Source organism: Pteropus alecto, unplaced genomic scaffold, assembly GCF_000325575.1.
Source record: "Pteropus alecto unplaced genomic scaffold, ASM32557v1 scaffold45, whole genome shotgun sequence".
Taxonomy (NCBI): domain Eukaryota; kingdom Metazoa; phylum Chordata; class Mammalia; order Chiroptera; family Pteropodidae; genus Pteropus; species Pteropus alecto.
Window position 1 is genome coordinate 32231743 of NW_006442491.1, and position 19843 is coordinate 32251585.

Sequence of the window (19843 nt, forward strand, 5' to 3'; positions counted from 1 at the left end):
CCAGCATGATCCCATGAGGCGTCCAAGAGTGATTTTGTCCCCCAGGAGATATTAGGTTATATGTGGGGACGGCTCGGGTAGTCGCACTGGGGAAACGCTACTGGCATCTAGTGGATGGGGGCCAGGGATGCTGCTCAGTGTCTTGCAATGCACAGGACCCCCCCACAGCGAGGATAATTGGGCCCCAAATGTCAGTGGCACTGAGCCTGAGAATCCTGCCGTGAGGGAAGCTGTTATGGTCTCTGTCTTACAGACGCAGAAACTGAGGCCGAGAGAGAGAGAGAGAGAGAGAGAGAGAGAGAGAGAGAGATAGCATCGCTCACCCCGCTCGCCCACTCCATGCCCTTGCTCTTCTCCATGAGACCCACTGCCACTCCCGATGGTTTGTGTCATTAGGAGACCCCACCTCTATTCTAGGCTCCCCAGAGTCCCTTTTTTGCCTGGTACGAATGAGACTTTACCACCTTTTTACATAAGAAGACAGTATTTTAATCATTGAGAAAATAGACGAAGCCAAAAAATCACTAAGAAAATCGGAATGTCTTTAAACGAATTTATATTTTATTCACAGGAGCATTGAGGAACACTTTAAATTGGCCACACGTGGATTCATTAAGCGGCTATTTTCTGAGCACTTACTGTGTCCCAGGCCCTGTCCTTGGTGCGGGAGATACAGCAAAGACCTGCTGGGTCTTTAGGACCTGACAGTCCAGTGTGGAAAGTGGACAATAAACGAGAAAACAAATAGACACTTAAGATAATTTCAGACTGTGCTAAATGTGACCGTAGGGCGAGGGAGGAACCGAGAAAGAGAGGGTGGTGTCCCAGAGGGCCTTTTCGAGGAGGTGAGACCTAAAGGAACCAGCCTTGGGAAGGGGCAGGGTGGAAATCTTCAGGCAGAGGGAACAGTGCGTGCAAAGGCCCTGAGGCAGGCAGGAGCTTCCATGGATGCTGAGGCACAGCCAGGAGGCCTGCGGTGGAACCGAGGGAGGGAGGAGGAGAGGAGAAGGAAATGGGGTTGGAGAAGCAGCAAGCACACGGACGAGCAGGGCTGTGTGGCCACTGCAAGGGCTTCACATGCCCCCTGAGGATGCTGGGGGTCACGGGAGGATTTTGAGCAGAAGAGGCACCGGATCTGACTTAGATTCTAAGAGGATCCCTTCCGACGCCGTGGTCAGCTGAAGAATGCCCCCCAAAGGTGTCCACATCTTAGTCACCCCAAACCTGTGCCCGTTCCTTTATATGGGCAAAAGGAACTTTTCGGGGTCTTGAGGTAGGACGATTATCCTAGGTTATTCCGGTATGCTCATGCAATCGCAGGGGCCCTTAAAAGATGCAGGCAGAGGGAGGTGTGACTACAGAAAAGGAGAAGGCAGAGGGAAGAGAGAGAATGACAGAGACAGACTGGAGGGGTGGAGGAAGGCGCGACAAGCCAAGGAGTGCAGGTGACCACTAGAAGCTGAGAAAGGCAAGGGAATAACGTCTCCCCAGGAGTCTCTATCAAGAACCAGCCCTGCCAACACCTTGACTTTAGCCCAGTGAGACTGACTTCTGAGAAGTCAGACTTCTGACTTTTGGACCTATAAGAAAATAAATTTGTGTTATTTTAAGCCACTAAGTTTGTCGTACACTCTTACAGCAGCCAGGGGAAGCTAATGCAGATGCCGTAGGGGAGACAGGCTGTTGGAGGGTGAGTGGGACCAGGGGGACTTGGAGGGGGCTGCTGCAATAGTCCAGGCAGGAGATGAGGGTGGCTGGAGAGAAGGGGATGGATTCAAGAGAGCTTTAAGAGCCAGAACAGGCAGCCTTGCTGATGGGCTGGACACTCGCGGGGAGGGGGAGGAGATAGCCGGGGTCTCTGGCTCGCTCAGTCACCCCTGGGCTGATGCCCGGGACACAGAGCTGGCCACCACGTGGTTCCTGCTCTAAGGAAGAATTCAGCTGGAGGAGGCCCAGAAATAGTTACAGAGTTATGGGAAGGACCAAGCTTAGCTGCCCTAGAACGTAGCATCTCATGCCATTCAAGTTTCTGTCCCAGTATCTCTTCCTCAGGGAGGCCTCCCTGACCACCGTCTCAGAGAGCCCCTCCCATGCCCTCTCCCTCCCTGGGCTTTCGTTTGCCTTGTGTGTCATAGCATCACCCTCATATCGTCCCCCTGCATCCTGCATGTTTATCTGTTTCTTTGCTGTCTGGCTCCCCGACTCGATCATCAGCCTCATGAGAAGAAGGACTTTGTCCCATTTCTTCACTGCTGCATCTCCAGCACCTGGGAGCAGTCTGGCCTGAGAGGTGCTCAGCACACGTGTGTGGAATGAATGAATGGATCCCCATTCTCTAAAGAGGATACTAAGGAAAGCTGTAGCGAGGGAACCGAGTCACTCAGGGTCACACGGTTACTAAGTGCGGGGTCAGAACTGATTCCAAAGTTGGCACTGAGTAGCCTGCTCCCTCTCAACCCCACTGACACTGCCCACACTCCAGAAATGTCCACTTTATGGGGTGTAGTACTCTATCTTTCTTGAGATGTCAGACATTCTAAAACAGCACCTTAGAACCTGCAGAGATAGGGAAACAGGCTCAGAGAGGCTGGGGTCTTCCCTGAGGTGCACAGCTTGCCAGTGGCAGGGCTGGGATCCGGCCGCCTCCAGGTCCCACAGCTGGAGGTCTTCGCTCACATTTCCAGCATGCTCTGGGCCCCCGCGAAATAAGAAAGATGGAGTAGGTGTACACCAACACTACCCATTGTCCCGGCCGAGCCTGGAGTAAGTCTGGTGAGACCTCAAGCCGGGGTCTGAGACAATGGAATCAAACTCCAGCTCTGCCGCTCCCCTGCTGTGTGACCTCAGGCCAGTGGCCTCCCCTCTCTGGCCCTTCCGGTCCCTCCAACTAAAATCTAGACAGAGCAGATAAAGCCCTCTCGAGCACATTTTAAAATAAAAACACCCAGTGTGTATTCTAGCTGATATTTCGCACTAGCTTTTACTTCTGCAAACGCATACAAATGTAGTCATAATAAAATGTAATGAACTTAACTTGAAAAAATCAACAATCAACAAAAGAAGAGTTTATTTTTCTCTTGTGCGAATGAAGTCCAGATGTAGGCAGTTCAGGGCTGGTATGGAGACTCCTCAAAGCTCTCTGTGTTCCAGACTCCTGTTCACCATCCTGCCATCCCTAGGCTGCGACCCTCCTTCTCATGATCTAAGACGGAGGACACAGGGCTAGCCTTCACATCTGCCCACCAGGTGGCAGGAAAACAACAAAAGGGCGGGCAACAGTTGAATCTCCAGAAACTGCCACATACACTCCCGATTATAACCCATTGGCCAGAACTCGGCCACATGGCCATGCCTAGCTGCAAGGGAAGCTGGGAAAAGCTGCCTTTCTTCCGCACAGCTGTAAACTCAGCTCCAAGTGGACCGAACATTTGTAACTAATTAGGGAATTTCAGATAGTGGTACATGCCACGCAGGAGCAAAACAGAGTGACCTGCGGGAGAATGTGCGTGGGAGGGCCTCTCTGAGGTGACATGGCTGGGACATGAAGGATGAGGAGGCCCAGGGGTGAGCATTCCCGGAACGGGCAACAGAAAGCGCAGACCCAGAGGCAGAAACAGGTCTCTGTGGTGAAGAAGCAGAAAGGAGGCCCACGTGGCTGGAGCTGGCATAGGACCGAAAGCAAAGCCAGGAGGGGACAAGGTCAGAGAGGTGAGCCAGGCTAGAGCCTGGGGAACACTGCGAGGCCCAGAGTGGAGTCTGAGGTTTTCTCCTAAGCCTGTTATTATTTTATTATTATTCAGATTGGTACTAAAATTACCCCAGATTTGGCCAGTGTAAATACCTTTAGGGCAGGTTGTCCCCCATGTCTTTGTGACATGCATCACTCATTAAGCACTTCCTTTTCTTTTTTTTTTAATTTTTTTCTATTTAAATCATTTATTTCAACACAGGCATTATTTTAAATTTGTGCTTTGTCTTATAACACGTTTTATATAAAGAGAACAGGTTTGAGAGCAAAAACATAAAGGGATTATTTGACAACATTTTAACAAAAATGAATGAAGCACTTCCTTATCTTTATTCATAATGAGAATTTTCGGACATATTCTATGCATTCCCTGCCCAGCCTTGAGATTAGTCATTTCTCCTAGGGAACCTGGTTCTTTTTGAGAAGAGTGTATTCAGAAATCAATTTCTTAGTGCTAGATATCCTTATTACCATGAGGGTATTTCTGCTCTCAGACTAATTCTGAGGAAAAATAAAATATTGATTCTCTCTGTCTCTGTCTCTCTCTTTTGTATGTCTTTTTTTCTTTATATATAGATATGCATATATATGTACATACACATACATACTCAATATATATACATAAACACATACATATATATGCATCCTTATTTGTATCTATATGTATTTCTATATCTATCTATATGTATGAATCATGATTTTATGCCATTATTTCCAATTCAAATCCAATATCAAAAAGTTCATTCTAGCTTCTCCCCTTTCTGTATATGTACTTCCCTTCTCCATCAGTAAGAAATCTGCATCTCTTATCCTCAATGTATTTAATTATTGCTAAATTTCCTGTATTTAGCCAATCTCCTGAATACATCAAGTTGCCCTTGCATACTGCTATGAAGCTATTCTCAATAGGCCACCATTGCTGGCTTCTACTGTACAACCTTGCTTGCCTTCTGAAGCCATCTTCATATAGATTGATAACACTATTGTCACAGGGATGTCCCTACATAGTTCTAAAGCTATTACTGCCTGTTTCAAGCCTGCTCAATGACTTTTCAACTGAATTGGGGAGTGAAGAATGGGGAGAGGAAGGTTGGGGGGATGGAAAGAAGAAAGGAAGGAAAAGGAAGGAAGGAAGGAAGGAAGGAAGGAAGGAAGGAAGGAAAGGATGGAAGGAAGGAAAGGATGGAGGGAAGGAGAAAGGAAGGGAGGGAGGAAGGGAGGAAGAGATTGCAAAAGTCTAATTCAAATTGAACTTCTAGGTGTGAGCCCTTCCCTGGGGAGAGAAAGGGATTATTTTACACTCCCTATGTGCCAGGTGCCTTACCTATGTCAGCTTGTTCTGTGGAATTCACAAGCTCCCCAGTGAGATGGATACGATCACATTCTCTAAGTGGTTTGGAAAATGGAGGGTCTTTTCAACCCACCCATCATCACACACCTGTTGCCTGAGAGAGAGGAGATTTGGACCTGACCTGGCTGTAATTCCTCGCCCCAAGCACTACCCCACCTGCCAAAGCTGCCTCCAGCCCAGCCTCTCCTCTGCTTCGCTCCTTGTGGCAGTTGCAGCCTCTTCTTTCAAAGGTAAACAACTGAGGTTTTTTCCTGGCTGCCCACAAGCCTGCAGATATGTTTCCTTTGGCCCACGTGTCATTTTAATAAAATTTGAGCCAATGTTCCCAAATCAAGAGATTTTACATTAAAACCCAGATTTCTACCTCCTTTAAAACACTGGAAGATTTGACCGTGCTGGGCCCACGTTCTGCTTGACAACAATCAACTGGAGGTGGGAGTGTTCGAAAGGGATGTTCCAATTCCCCACACTCCCCACCTCTCCCTACTGCCTTCCACCGCTGAACAGAACAGGGTTCTGCTTTAAGAATGAGAGAGTCTGGCTGTTGGGTAAAGAAGGAATGGTATCATCACAGTGTAAACCTCAGTTTCTTCCAGATATCTCACTAACACAGGAGTAAAGGGATGAAAACGGAAAACGCACAAATGTACAAGGACGGAGAATAGGAAACGAGAAGACGGAGGAGTGAGGCAGCCGAGATTTAGAAGCCGGAAGACGGCCTTTCACCGGGGCTCTTCATCTGGGGTCCTAGTCCTGGCTCTTCCTGGAGCCAGCTGTGTGGCCTTGGGAAAGTCACTTCCCCTCTCTGGGGCTCAGTTTCCTCCCAGTTTAGGGGAATCTGGGCATGGATGCAAGCAGAGGCCACGGGTCCTTTGCTCCCCTTGAGAAATGATTCAGAAAACCTTTGGGTGACTTTGGATGATCTAAGGGTGCGGGTTTCGGGGGTCAAAGGAAACTCATTAGTCCTGGGGGTGCAGGAAAACTTCCAGCATCCTCCACTAAAGGAGACTCTTGAAACTAATAAATTGCAATGGATGATGCTAAAAAGATGCGAGGGGAGAGGGACAAGGAAGAAGGGTGGCTTTGAGCTCCTATGGGGTGCCCGACGCCTTATATACATTTCTTACTTTATCTTCTTATTCTCTGTGTGACCTTGGAGAAGTACTCAACCACTCTGTGCCTTAGTTTCCCCACCTATGAAATGGGATGTGGTTGGACGGCTAGTTGTCCCTCAATATCCTGCCCCACTTCCATAATAATGGACTCATAGTTGAGCATAGGGCCGTTTCAATAAAGACTACATTTCCCAGCTTCCCTTGCAGTTAGATGTGGCCATGTGACCACATTTTGACCAATAGGAGGTGATCAAGCAAAATGGACACCTTCCAGGTTGTACTTCCAAGGGAAGGGGTAAGCCTTTCCCCCTTTCCTTTTCCCACTGGCTAAAATATGGATGTGAGGTCGAGGCATTTTGCATCATGAGACCAGGGCAACATCTTAGGGGGGGAAGAACAAAAGTAGCAGCTTGGGCACGACAATATGGAACTGCCATATCAGCCCCAACCTGATAAGTTTGTTGTACAGACTCAGTGCACCGAGACATATAAATCACTGAACACAGGGCTCGGAACAAAGTAAGCTCTTGTGTAAGTACTTGCGGGTTCTCAATCAGGGATGATTTAGTACCCTAGGGAATATTTTTGATTAACATGACTGGGAAAGGGGACCTGCGCCCCGGCACATAGTGAGTAGAGGCTGCTGAACACCCTACAAAGCAAAGGACAGCCCCCGCCATAGAGAATTAAATATCCAGCCCCAAATGTCAACAGTGCCATGGTTAAGGAACCTGGTCTAATGGGTAATACCCACAACTTACCTAGTGCCTGGCGTGGGTGTGAAGCCTCATGGGTTCCAGGTAATGGGCAGGATCCTTTGATATCCTTTGCTGAAAGGCATCTCCCTGCCCAACCACGGCTTTATATCACTCACCCTCTCTGTCTGCACAGGCCCAGTCACGGGGCGAGGGGATTTGCGTCAGGGGAAACTATAACCTCATCACATTTCTGCACTTGATTCCTGCCATCTCCCACCTCTCCCGAGATGGCGAAGGACATGTTCAAACAGCTCTGCCTTCCTCCCCACCCACCCTGTTGCCACCCAGACCAGTTTCTGGGTGGTGGGCGGAGGGCACGGTGCCAACCGAATGTGGTCCAGTTTTCCCAGGCAGGGGAAGGAGGGCAGGGTTTTGCTCCTGGAATGCAGGGCCCACACCGTCAGGGCTGCCTGCCCGGGTAAGAAAGGGTTGAACACTGTTAAAGGCTGGTGGACTGTTGAGGAAACTGCTTCCTAGAGAAAAATCCAGATTTCTCTTCTCCAAATTCCCAGGATGTGGTGAGCCCCAGCCTCCTGAGACGGCAGGGCAGGCTTCCAGAACTTTCTATCCCAGCCACACAAAAATCAACAGACTGGAGCAAAAGCCATCATCCTGAGGAATTTTGGGGATTCGCTGAAAATTCGAGAGGAAGTAAGGCCCACGCTAACATGTTCGGAAGATTTTTCTCTCAGCTGTTCTACTGGTAAGCAGTCATTCATTTACTTAAATATAGACTGCACCCCACTGTTCGCCGACCCAATAGCTTCCAAATGCCAGTGCCTGAATCTCTTTGCTGAGTGCTCTCTTTCTGGCCAACAGAGCCCATTGAGGCCATGCAGGACAAGCTGGAAGTTCCTGCCCCAGCAGCAGCCCTCACCCAGTGACTGATGGAGGTGGTGGATAGAAAACCATTTCCTTGCCTTTTGGGGGGCATATTCTACACTGGTCCCGGAGTTCCCCAGTGGGACTGAGCCCCAGTTGCCCACAGCAGTAACCTGCTCATACATGTGCCCTGCCTTCCCCACTCCTTTACTTCCTGGAACCACTTCACAAACAAACAGCTTGAATCTTTGTCTTAGTTTCTGCTTCCGGGGGCACCCAACCCGAGGCCTACCTGTTCTGTGAGTCAGACACACAGATATTTGGGGATCAGAAGGGACGTGGCTGCCCCCGCTGGGAACTCAAAATCAGATGGAAAGCCAGACACCACTCTAATAGTCACACAAAAGCAGAAATACAAATGGCGATGAAGGCTGGTACTGGGAAGAGACACAAGACCTTGTCAAAACCCTCCAACAGCTGCCCTCTGTCCCAGATCAAAATCCAGAGTCCTCACTGTGGCATCAAGGCCCTACACTACCTACCACCTCCTTACCCTTCTGAGATCACCTCTCCCCACTGCGCTCCAGCCACGATAGCCTCCCAGCTGTTTCTCAACTGTGCTGGGCACATTCCTACCTCAGGGTCTTTGCATTTACTGTTCCTTCTCCAAGGTATGCTTTCCCCATATCTTCCTGCAGCCAGCTCCTTCTTCTTGACTCAAATCTTGATTCAAACATCATCTCCTCAGAGAGGCCGCCACCTCCCACCAGTCACTTTCTCGCCATGTCACCCTGTTTGTTTACTTCATAGCACGTAGCGGTCTGACGTTATCGTATCTATTTACTTGTTTACTGAATGATCCCCAAATGTGAGCTCCAGGAGGGCAGGGACTATGTCCCCAGTGCCTGGCACAAATCCTAGAGCAGAGTAGGTACTCTATGGATGTTTGTTGGATAAGTGGTTGAATGTTTAAGTGATGAAAAGAAACAATGAATAAACGAATGAATAATGTAAGGCCGAAACAAGGGGACCAAATCTCATCTGGAAAATTAGGAAAGGCTTCCCTGAGGAGGTGATATTGGAGCTGAGATGTGAATGAGAAGAGGTATTAACTGGGCCGAGCTGGCTGGAAGAGGGAACAGCATGTGCAGATGTTCAGAGGTAGATCCCAGAGGTCCCAGAACTGTGCAGGGGAACAAAACAACTACAAAAAACTTTTAATTTAATTTAATTTTTATTGAGGTATAATTGACGTATAACGTTATATTAGTTTCAAGTGTACGACACAATGATTTGATATTTGTATATATTGTGAAATGGTCATCACAATAAGTCTAGTTAACATCCGTCATCATACATAATTACAAAAAATTTTTTCCTTGTGATGAAAACTTTTAAGATCTACTTTCATAGCAACTTTCTAATATGCAACACAGTATTATTATCTATAGCCAGCATGCTGTAGATTACATCCCCATAACTTACATATTTTATAACTGAAAATTTGTACCTTTTAACCCCCTTCACCCACCTACCCCTGTTCTCTACATCTATGAGCTCAGTTTTTTGTTTTTTTAGATTCCATATGTAAGTGAGATCATATGGTATTTGTCTTTCTCTGTCTGACTTACTTCACTTAACCTAATGCCCTCAAGGTCCATCGTATTGTTGCAAAAGGCAATATTTCATTTTTTTCAAGGCTGAATATCCACTGTGTGTATATACATATATACTGCATCTTCTTTATCCGTTCATCCATCGGTGGGCATGTTAGTGGCTTCCATTTTAAACAGTGCTGCAGTGAACATAGGGGTGCATACATCTTTTCGAATTAGCGTTTTAGATTTCTTTGGATAAATACCCAGAAGTGAAATTGCTGGGTTATATGATAGTTCTACTTTTAATATTTTGAGGAACCTCCATACTGTTTTCCATAGTGGCTGCACCAATTTACATCCCCACAAACAATTGCATGAGGGTTCCCTTTTCTCCACATCCTCACCAGCATTTGTTGTTTGTTGACTTTTTGATAATAGCCAGTGTAACAGGTGTGAGGTGATATCTCATCATGGTTCTGATTTGCATTTCCCTGATGGTTACGGATGTTAAGTACCTTTTCATGTGCCTGTTGGCCATCTGTACGTCTTCTTTGGGAAAATGTCTATTCGGATCCTTTGCCCACTTTTTAATCAGATTGTTTGATTTTTTTTTTTTTTTTTTTTTGCTGTTGAGTTGTATGAGTTCTTTATATATTTTGGATATTAGCTCCTTATCAGATATGCGATTTACAAAATTTTCTCTCATTTGGTAGGTCGCCTTTTCATTTTGTTGATGGTTTCCTTTGCTGTGCAGAAGCTTTTTAGTTTGATGTAGTCCCATTTGTTTATTTTTACTTCTGTCACCTTTGCTTCTGGTGTCAAATCCAAAAAAATCATCACCAAGACCAATGTCAAGGAGATTATTGCCTATCTTTTTATCTAGGACTTTTATGGTTTCAGGTCTTATACTCAAGTCTTTAATCCATTTGGAGTTAATTTTGGGGTATGGAGTGCCGAGACTTTTCTTAGTACTTTCGCACCTACTATGTGTCAAGCTCATGAGTACAAGGGGAGCAAAGCAGGCATATTGCTGTCCCCCTGGTGGTTTCAATCTTGTGGGGAGGACAATGACCAAAACGCTGGGAGGATGTTTATCCCCAAAGATGAGTTGACCTACAGAGCCTCGTGTTATATCACACAGCAGACACTCATTTTCTAAAATACCCCAGCTAGGAGCTCTGAGGAAACGCGTGGAGGTCACGCACACGCACACTCACACACACACACGCACGCACACACCCCGAAAGAAGAATTCCCCGAATTGCCCATCAAAAGGAAGCGAAAAGAACATCCAATATAGTTCCTTTTTGTTTTTAATAGTTTAATTAATCATCCTCCGCCAGTGCGATCACCACAAGCACAGGGTTGCAAATTCCTCAGTTCAAGAAAGAATGAAACTGGCCCCCGCCATTTATGTTACAACGAGCATGCCCTATCAACTCTTCCCACTCCCCACCCGCCTTCAGTCTGGCAAGAGCCAAGGCCAGGCCCAGTCCCCTGATGGGTTCTGTGTTGCGTGCTGGCAAGGTGCCAGGTTTTATCTTCTGGCTTCTCAGTTCGGGACCCATGTCTCGCCCCTCCCAGCGGTCAGAAAAATACTCCACCTGGACGCCCCAGTCCCCCTCCTCTGTGCGGCCCCGGCATTGTCGACCTTGCTCCGCGGCCCCCGTCTCATCCAGGTGCTCATCTCCAGCAATGCAGCAAAGACTTTTTCCTCCCACCTCACCAGGGCCTCCCCACATAGAGTCCACCAGCCGGGGTCATGGAGGTCAGAGACGCTGTCCCTTCCCTGAGGAGCCCAGCAACCAGATGACTCTGGGACCATCCAGCCTGATGTTCTTTTATCTCCCAGGGAGGGGAAGGCACACACTCAGGTCCTTCAACAAAGGGAGTTTCACATGGGGACTGGTTATGTGCAGTGAAGAAGCCACAGGAAGGCAAGACAATCCAGAGCAGGAAGATGCTACCGTCCCTGGGGCCGGAAGGACAGGAGACTGGTGCCAATGAAGCCCAGAAGCCAGCCGCTGGTGAGGGCTAGAACCAGGGAGAGCCTGCGGCCACGGAGGAGCATGTCTAATGCTCAAGGCACAGCAAGGCGGAAAAGTACCCTGGCTTCTCTCTTCAGTGCTGCCTCTCCCAGGCCAAGCCCAGAGGAAGCCAGAGGGCAGGGGAATGGGGAAAGGCAGCTCTGCACGGAGACACAGAGGAGCAGCAGAAGGGCAGGGGCTGGGGCAGAGAGCCAACAGGCTGCCACAGCCATAGACATGCCCCTCAGTTCTCGGCGACCCTCCTGCCACCACACTCTGGGAATCAAATACTTAAAAGCCTTTAAGAGCCTAGCAGGAGCGAGGGGGCTGGGGGTAGAGTAACTGCGAGGTGCTGAGCAGGGCAGGGCGGAGGCTGGGGCAGACTGGTGAGTGTATGTCCCATCTGAAGGGGCATCTGCTGCTCAGTGCCATCTCATGCTCACCAGTGAGGAATGCAGGCCCGAGGCCGCCACATTGTTCCTCTTTGTTCCTGAGAAGACAGAAGTTCAGATTTTTATATGAAATCTCCCAATATCTAAAGGTTGGCAATAGATTTAATTTCTAGATGTGTGTTATCAGCTGTAAATAACAACCAAAATACACATCCATAGTTGGGACCAGCACTTTGTGCCATCTATGTCACAGAGCCTTGGGAGGATGGTGTCTAACCATGGCCAACTGGTCCAGATCATGCATTGACTAACTGTTGACTGACTGAGTGACCATCAATCTGACAATCCCAGTCTCTATTCCAATGCAATTTTATTTTTTCCAATCACCTGTCCTTCTAGTACCTTTACATTTCCATAAATACTCATGTCAACAATTTTCTGGGGGACGGGGGAGGTAGACGGGAGGAAAAAAGAAAAAGAAAAAAATTAAAATCATTTCTTCAATTAAAATTAATTAATTAATTAATTTTTTACGAAAACGATTTTTCGAACCCATGAAAACACCTACTATGTGCCGGGCTCTGGGAAATAAATCTTATGAATTAACCTGTTCCCTGCCCCCAAGTTGCTCAGAGTCTGGCAAGGGGCCATTCCCATGAAGACAATCATATGCTGGAGCTGTGTCTGCTATTTTCACCATGTGTCTTCTGCACCTAGAACAGGGCCCTGGCACATAGTAGATGCTCAATACATTGTGTTCAGCCAGATGAATACAGAGCAGTACAAGTTAGGTTAGCATGCATTCTCAAGAAGGGCAAACAAATCTGAGATATTAGAATGGTTTGAGGCCCTCCAATGGGCCACAGTACATAGATATACAGTTTATTTGTGTATTAAAATTTCTTTGGGGGAGGGGAGTTGGCAATTAGAGAAAATATATCTAAAAAGGCTCCTGAGGTGGAGATAGGTTGAGAAACACTGTTTGAGAGGGAAACATGGGGTTATAAGAGCACATATTAGGGGCCCATAACCCGGCCTGGACGATCACAGAATGGTTCCTGGGGAAGGAGGTGTTTCAGCTCTTTCTTAAAGGATATGGAAAAGTCAGCTAGATCAGGGTCAGCAAACAGCTGCAAAGGGCCACATAGTAAATATTTAGGTTCTACATGTCTCTGTTGCAACAACTCGATTCTGCTGTGGTAGATCAAAAGCAGCCGTGTTCCAATAAAACTTTATGTACAGAAACAGGTGATGGGCCAGATATGGCCCCCGGGCTGTGGTTACCAACCCCCCCGATCTAGATGATAGGAAAGGAAAGGCCACAAGAAAACAGCTTGAGCAAAGCTGTGGAGATGTGGGGGAGCATGGAGCGTTAGAAAGGAGCCAACCCTTCTCCCCAGAGTGCAGAAAGAGCCGTCTGTGCTTACACAGAGACTTGTGCTGTCACATAGGCTAAGCACAGGATCCTGAGTTCATTCAATCCACAAGTATTCACTGAGTGCCTACTACGTGCCAGACTTTGGACTAGGCACCAGGGACACATCAATGAATGAGATCACTTCTGTGTCCTCGGGCCCTAAAGCCTAGCCAGACGTATAGTTTTTGTTAAATAAATGTGTTGGATAAATGGATGGATAGATGATTGGATGGTTGGATGGGCGAGTGGGGGAGACAAACACTAAATAGACAATGAACAAACAAATAAGCAATTAAATACAGCTTCCTCACTAGCTGTGGACCTTGATGAAGTTACTTAACCCTCTCTGTGCCCGGGAGGTTAATAAAGCAAAGTTCATGACCAGCACATAGTGTCTGCTCTATAAATGTAGCTGCTGTTATTCTTTTAAGTCCATATGCTATTAAATAAATACACATTTAAGAAAACTGATAAATGGTACTTGGGAACAGAGCAGGTACATGAGAGAGAATAGGGAACTACTTTGGATCAGGTAGTCTGAGAGGGCCTCTGAGGAGGTGGCGGTCAAGGCTGTCCTGGCCACATCCTGTGAGTATATCCCAGAATTAGTAGTGTTTGCACCCCATTGCCCTGCAGCCTCACAGAGGCAGTTAATTACAAATAGCTGCCTCTCGGTTGTGCAGGAAGGTGTCTTCTCTAATTAGAGTGTCAAGTGCTTTGAAATCTAAGGATAAAAAGGGGAAGAAAGGGTGAGGCTCTGGTCACTGGGCCAGGGCCCCCACTAGAACCCATCCATGAACCCAGAGAACTAGATTCATACTCTTGCAGACCTGCCTGGAGCTGAGCCTCTCTCAGGTCCTGTGGAGTTTAGGGGCGGTGGGAAATGCACTCTCTTAGGGCAGGGGTCGGGGGCTGGACTCGAGATAATGTGCTTGAAGCAGGAGGTCCAGCATGTGACAACTTAGGTGCTAAATCAGCATTTAGATGTCTCCAGTAGTGTTATTGCTTTTGTGGTTGTCGTCATCTGCCACTTACTAGCTGGATGATCCTGGACAAGTTACCGACCCTCTCTGAGCCTCAGTTTTCTCTTCTTTAAAATAGGGTGATTACAGTAGTGCTAGATGCAGGTAAAGCACATGGTGCACAGCAGAGATAATGACATTTCTCTTGGTGGCTGTTTAGGAAGCCATTACTTTGTACCAGGCATGCTTCAAGTGTATCGTATGTGTTAACGCTTTTAACCCTCACAAATATTATCCTCGTTTTCCAGACAGGGCCACCAGGGACAGCCCTGTACTGCTACTCTAGGGGGTTGCCAGTCACATAGACCAGCACCCCTGAAGTTACTCACTCAAGGTCGCAGCACCGGTATATGGCAGAACTGGGATGAGACCCCAGGCAGCCTGGCTGCAGGGATCAGTGTTAGCGCCCCCCAAAGACGGTGGTTGTAATGGGTTTCTGAGGTGCTAAGAAATGGTTTTCCCTTTGCCCAGCCAGATAGGTATCAAGACTCAATCTACCGATCTCTCTTGTTTCTCTCTACCCCAGGGATTTTTGACGGTTTTCTTGTCTTCGAATTTTACAAGCGCGATTCATTCATGTTTTGATTTGTTGTGCATACTGCGATTGGAGGGAACTTATGAAAATGCCAGGACATCACGCCTCAGAGATTGGCCCTGCAGTCACATGTTCAAGGCCTTTACTTGACAGATAGGCTCAGAGAGGCAGGGTAACTAGTCCAAGGTCACACAGCTACGAAGGGGCAGAATTGGGATAGATCTTCCAGACCCCAACCTCACTCCTCTGAATCCCCATATGTGTCTCAAACTGGTGGCCCTTGAGCCAAATGCAGCCTGTAGCCGATTTGATTTTGTCTGCTCTATGGTGTTTTCCTAAAATTAAGATGTATCATCAGCATTTAAAGAAAAGGATAGTTCCAGGAATAATATTCAAAATATCTAACCCGGGCAGCCGGGGCAGCTACCATTCAGAGTGGACGCTGGCTGTCCAGCTGAAGCCATGGAGATTATATGAAAAGGCAATAAAAAATGGAAGGTCTAGAAAAGGCAAAACTGTGGGAACAATGAAAAGGTCAGTAGTTGCTAGGGGTTAGTGGGGGAGGTAGGGAGGAACAGGCAGACCACAGAGGGTTTCTAAGGCAATGAAACTACTCTGATACTGCAATGGTAGATACATGTCATTATGCATTTGTCCAAACCCACAGACTGGACACCACCAACGTCCCACTCTGGTGGGGCAAGTTGACAGTGGGGGAGCCTGTGTGTGGAAGGGGCAGGGGGCATACAGGAATTCTCTGTGCATTCCACTGAGTTTGGCTGTGCACCTAAAACTTTCTAAAAAATAAAGTCTATTTAAAGGAACCAGAAGATTTGGCTACATTGTTCCCACATTTTCATGGGGCCACGGTGGATTGTAACTGAGTCCTAGTGCTCCCCTTAGACTGAGAGTGTATGCCCAAGTCTGCCAGGCCCCTGGGCCCACTCCCTCCAGGCATCACCTACCAGACCCTGTGTGTGGCCCAGGCGTAAAGAGGATTCTTTGGACGTTCTCGATGAGATATAGAACTGAGTGACGGTGTGGCCTGCTGGAGCCAGCCAATGAGGAGGAAGGAGGCCCGGAGACAACTGCCTTTATCAGACCCTGCTCGTCAGCTCCCTTGTCCGAGGCCTCCTGGGCACGTCCCACAGGGCTCAGTGAGCCGCTCTTGATTCACCCGCCATCTGCCTGCGCCTGCGGTGGGCGGAGACCCGCCATGCGACATGGCCCGCGAAGCAGCCTCACTTTGCACTGAGGGAGGCAGAATCAAGGCTTTGAATTTTGAAATGATGACAACCTGTGGGCTTAGAATAAAAATGGGCAGGAGGTGGAAAATCAGAAGCTACTTTAACTGCCCCGAAGAAATTATCCCTAAGATCACATCACATGATCAATCACATGAACTTTGTTTTTCAGTAGTCTTCTTGTACAATCACTCACATTTATTGATCACCAAGCATGTCTACAGGAAGTCTTGAGTAGAAACAGCAAGACGGTTGGGAGGGGTGTACAATGGCCAGCTGTTGTTTGCATCTGACCGCTGTCCATCCCCCACCTTCTGGTAGCGGCCCCATGGTTTTCTTTTTGGGAACCACTTCTTCTCCATTGTCACTCCACACAGCTCAAGAGGGAGTAGGCGTCTCCCCAGCAAGAGTGACAGACAGATCAGGCCTGGGCAGTGAGCATATTCCATCTCCCGGCCCCAGGATTGGTTCTGGGGTGGACACGTGACCCAAGTGAGGCCACTCCCAAACTTGTGCTGGGACTCCACAGGGGAGTCAGCTTCTATCCACTGGGCTTGCCGACATGGCAGAATGGAAGCCCAGGGAAAGCTGGGGACTATCTTTATCACCAAATGGGGTGACCCTAACCTACGTAGCCGAAAACAGAGAGAGCAGATGCTCATCTGGATCCAGACATTCCTGAAGCTCAACTCATCTCGAAAACTTTTCATTTACATAAAAAACCAATGCGTTCGCATGCGCGCACACACACACACGCACTTTATTTCTTAAGCCATTTTGAGTTGGGTTTATTTCTATCACTTTCAGCTGAAAGATCCAGACTATGCAAGTAAAATAGCTATTTCCAGGTTGGCAAACAAATTCGTGCAGCAAAACTAGACCGTGAGAAATCCATGTAGAATGCTCTGGAAGTTGAGAAGAGAGAAAACCAGAACTGGCTTCAGGGAAGAGGCAGTCTTTTCCTTTTTCTTTTCATTATTCATTCATCCATTTTTATTCATTATTCATTCGGAATTTTTGATATTCTAATAACAATGACAATTTGCTGAATGATTACTAGGTGCTGAGCGTTTTCTCAGTCTGTTCATCTTCACAAGAGCACAGTGAAGGAAATGCTATCGTCTTTACTTTACATGAAACAAAACTGAGACTCAGAGAGGTGAAGTGACTTGCCCAAGGCCACACAGCCATTAGGTAATGTAACGTTGACTCCAAAACTCAAACTTTTCATCCTCTGCAGCACTGTCTCATTTCCACATTGCCAGCATTCTAAAGTTCTGTTCCAACATGTGTTACCAAGATAGTAAACAGGTATTTATCTAAAAACAAAAGTGAAGTGGATTTTTGCCAGCCAGAGACCCTTCCCAGAAGGCCTTGCTGCTGAGTCAGGACAGAGTGATCAGCGGACAGCTTCCAGTGACTTCGGAGGCTGCCCCAGCGGCACAGAGCCACCTGTTGCCAGGTCATTCTCTTCTAAGGCGAGAGTAAGCTTGGCGCATTTGGGAGGAGAAGGGTGTTTGGTGGCAACTGAGTGAAGAGGAGGAAGAGGATGGCAGGAAGCGAGGCCGGGAGGAGCAGGGAGGCGGGCCAGGCGGGGCTTGACAAACCATGCGGAACCCGCTAAGGATTAGCAGGACCCAGTGCAAAATGAAAACGCAGGGCCCCTGGCTCCGAAATTACTAAGGGTTTCAACTTGGCCATAGCAGAGCATTAAACCAAGTTCAGGGCCCTTCAGAGTGTGAGGTGCTGTGTGACGACACAGGTTGCTCACCCATGAAGACAATCCTGAAGCCACAGTTAGGAAGCGAATTTTATTTTCTGTACAGATGAGACGTGAAATCTCAGGGACATGAGGTGACTCTCCCGCAGTCCCACAGAGAGCAGTGTTGGAGTCAGGATTCGAACTCTGGCCTTGTTCTCACAACTTAAACTAAAGCTGAGAGGGCTCCACGTGGACGATAGTGGTCCCAGATGCCCGAGGCCGTGGGGGGCCAGGATGACGGGTTTGTTGCCCTGAGACCCTGTGGTCAGCAGACCCAACACCCATTCCCTTTTCCCTTTCACCTTTCACCATAGAGCTCACATCCTCACTTACCCAGCATCCTTTGCAGCTGAGACAGGTATGTGATCAGTCATGTGATCAGCTCTGTCCACTGAGATGTGAGGGGAGCTCTTCTGAGGTTCTGAGAAAGGATGAAGGGGACAGATGTGGCCGGTGCTGCCCTTCTTCCTTCTTCCTACCTTAAGAAGTATTCATCCCAAAACCATGAGGGAGAATTCAAGAGGATTACAGAGATGCCAGCAAGACCCCTGACTTTCTTGAGCCACTAATTCAAGACCAACAGCTGCCTCCCTCTGAACTTTGTATTATGTGGGGAAAATAAATCCTGGCTTGTTTAAGCCACAGTCAGTTGGATTTCCAGGTGCTTTCAGCCAAATGCATTTCTGTCTGTCATGGTCATAGGGTACCCTGGATCCCCATTATACATATGGAGATACTGAGGTCTGAAATGGAGAGGAACTTCCCTGGGTCACATGGTGAAATCATGAGTTTAGTGACTCACCATCCAGTGCTCCTTCTGCTCATGCCATACCTCCTGGTCTATTTCCTTCCATTCCAGCTGCTGTAGACATGACCAGCAGCTGCTTCGTAAATTAAACATAAGGCAGTGATGACCTCGCTCTTCTCTCTTACGTAAATAGCCCCCCAGGCCACCGTTTCCAGGCCTTTGGACCCAGGACAACTTCCCACATCCTTTAAAAAGATGAGTTGGCCAAATGTAGAGTCCATGCTCCTGGAAAGGTGTGAGTCACGGATCGTGGAGCAGAAAGTTCACAGCCAGGAGTCTGCCTATCATACTCGGAGGCCAGTCCGCCTGGCTTACACTGAACTTGTTTTACTGAAGCACTGACTCATCTTCAGCTTGTGGTCAGCTCCGACCCTCGGGTCATTTTCTACTCTTCTTCTACCCAGCTGGTGGCCTTTAATTAGGTGCTGTCGACTTCCCGTCTCTGTCCATGTTGCCTTCCCCCTATTTTTAGAGAATTAGAAAAATATTATAGAAAGAATTAACAACAATAATAACAGCACTTACTATATTCTAAGTGCTTTAAATGAATTTAAAATTTTCCTCAAAAAATTACTGTCTGAGATGAGTAATATTACTATTTATATTTTATGGGTGAGAAAACTAATGCTTAGAAAAATTAAGTCACTTGCCCAGGGTAACAGAGCTGGGAGTATTTGGTGGAGCTGGAATATGACCATGAGTGTGTGTGACCCTGAAGTCTAGCTCTAAAGGACAACCAATTGGCTCCAATTAGGATAGCTTCAGAGGCTCCGCTAGAGTGGTTCAGACTATAATAACATTTATTGTTTACTTAAAAGACCTCTGGAGATTAGAGACCCTTGGGTATATTTGGCATCTCAAGGTTGTCATAAAAGACCAAGGCTCTTCGCACCCTCCCTCCCCACCATCATCAACAAGACACCAGCTTGTCCTTAGGCTGGTCGCCTAATATCACGAGATGACTGCCATAGCTCACTCATCACCTCTTCACACAATAATGTCCAAGCACGAAGGGAAGGAAAGGCACAAATAAGTCTCTCTTCGTGCGCCTCTTTCTTATCAGAGAGGAAATTCTTTCCCAGAAGCCTCCGGCAGTGTTTCTCTTTGGCCCGAACTGGGTCACATGACCACTCCTAGACCAATCAGGAGACTAGGATGGCCATGGTTGGCTTAAGTCAAATGAGGTTTACTTCCCAGGGCTGGGGGCACATGGCCAGCTGAAAAAAGTCAGGGTTCTGTCAGCA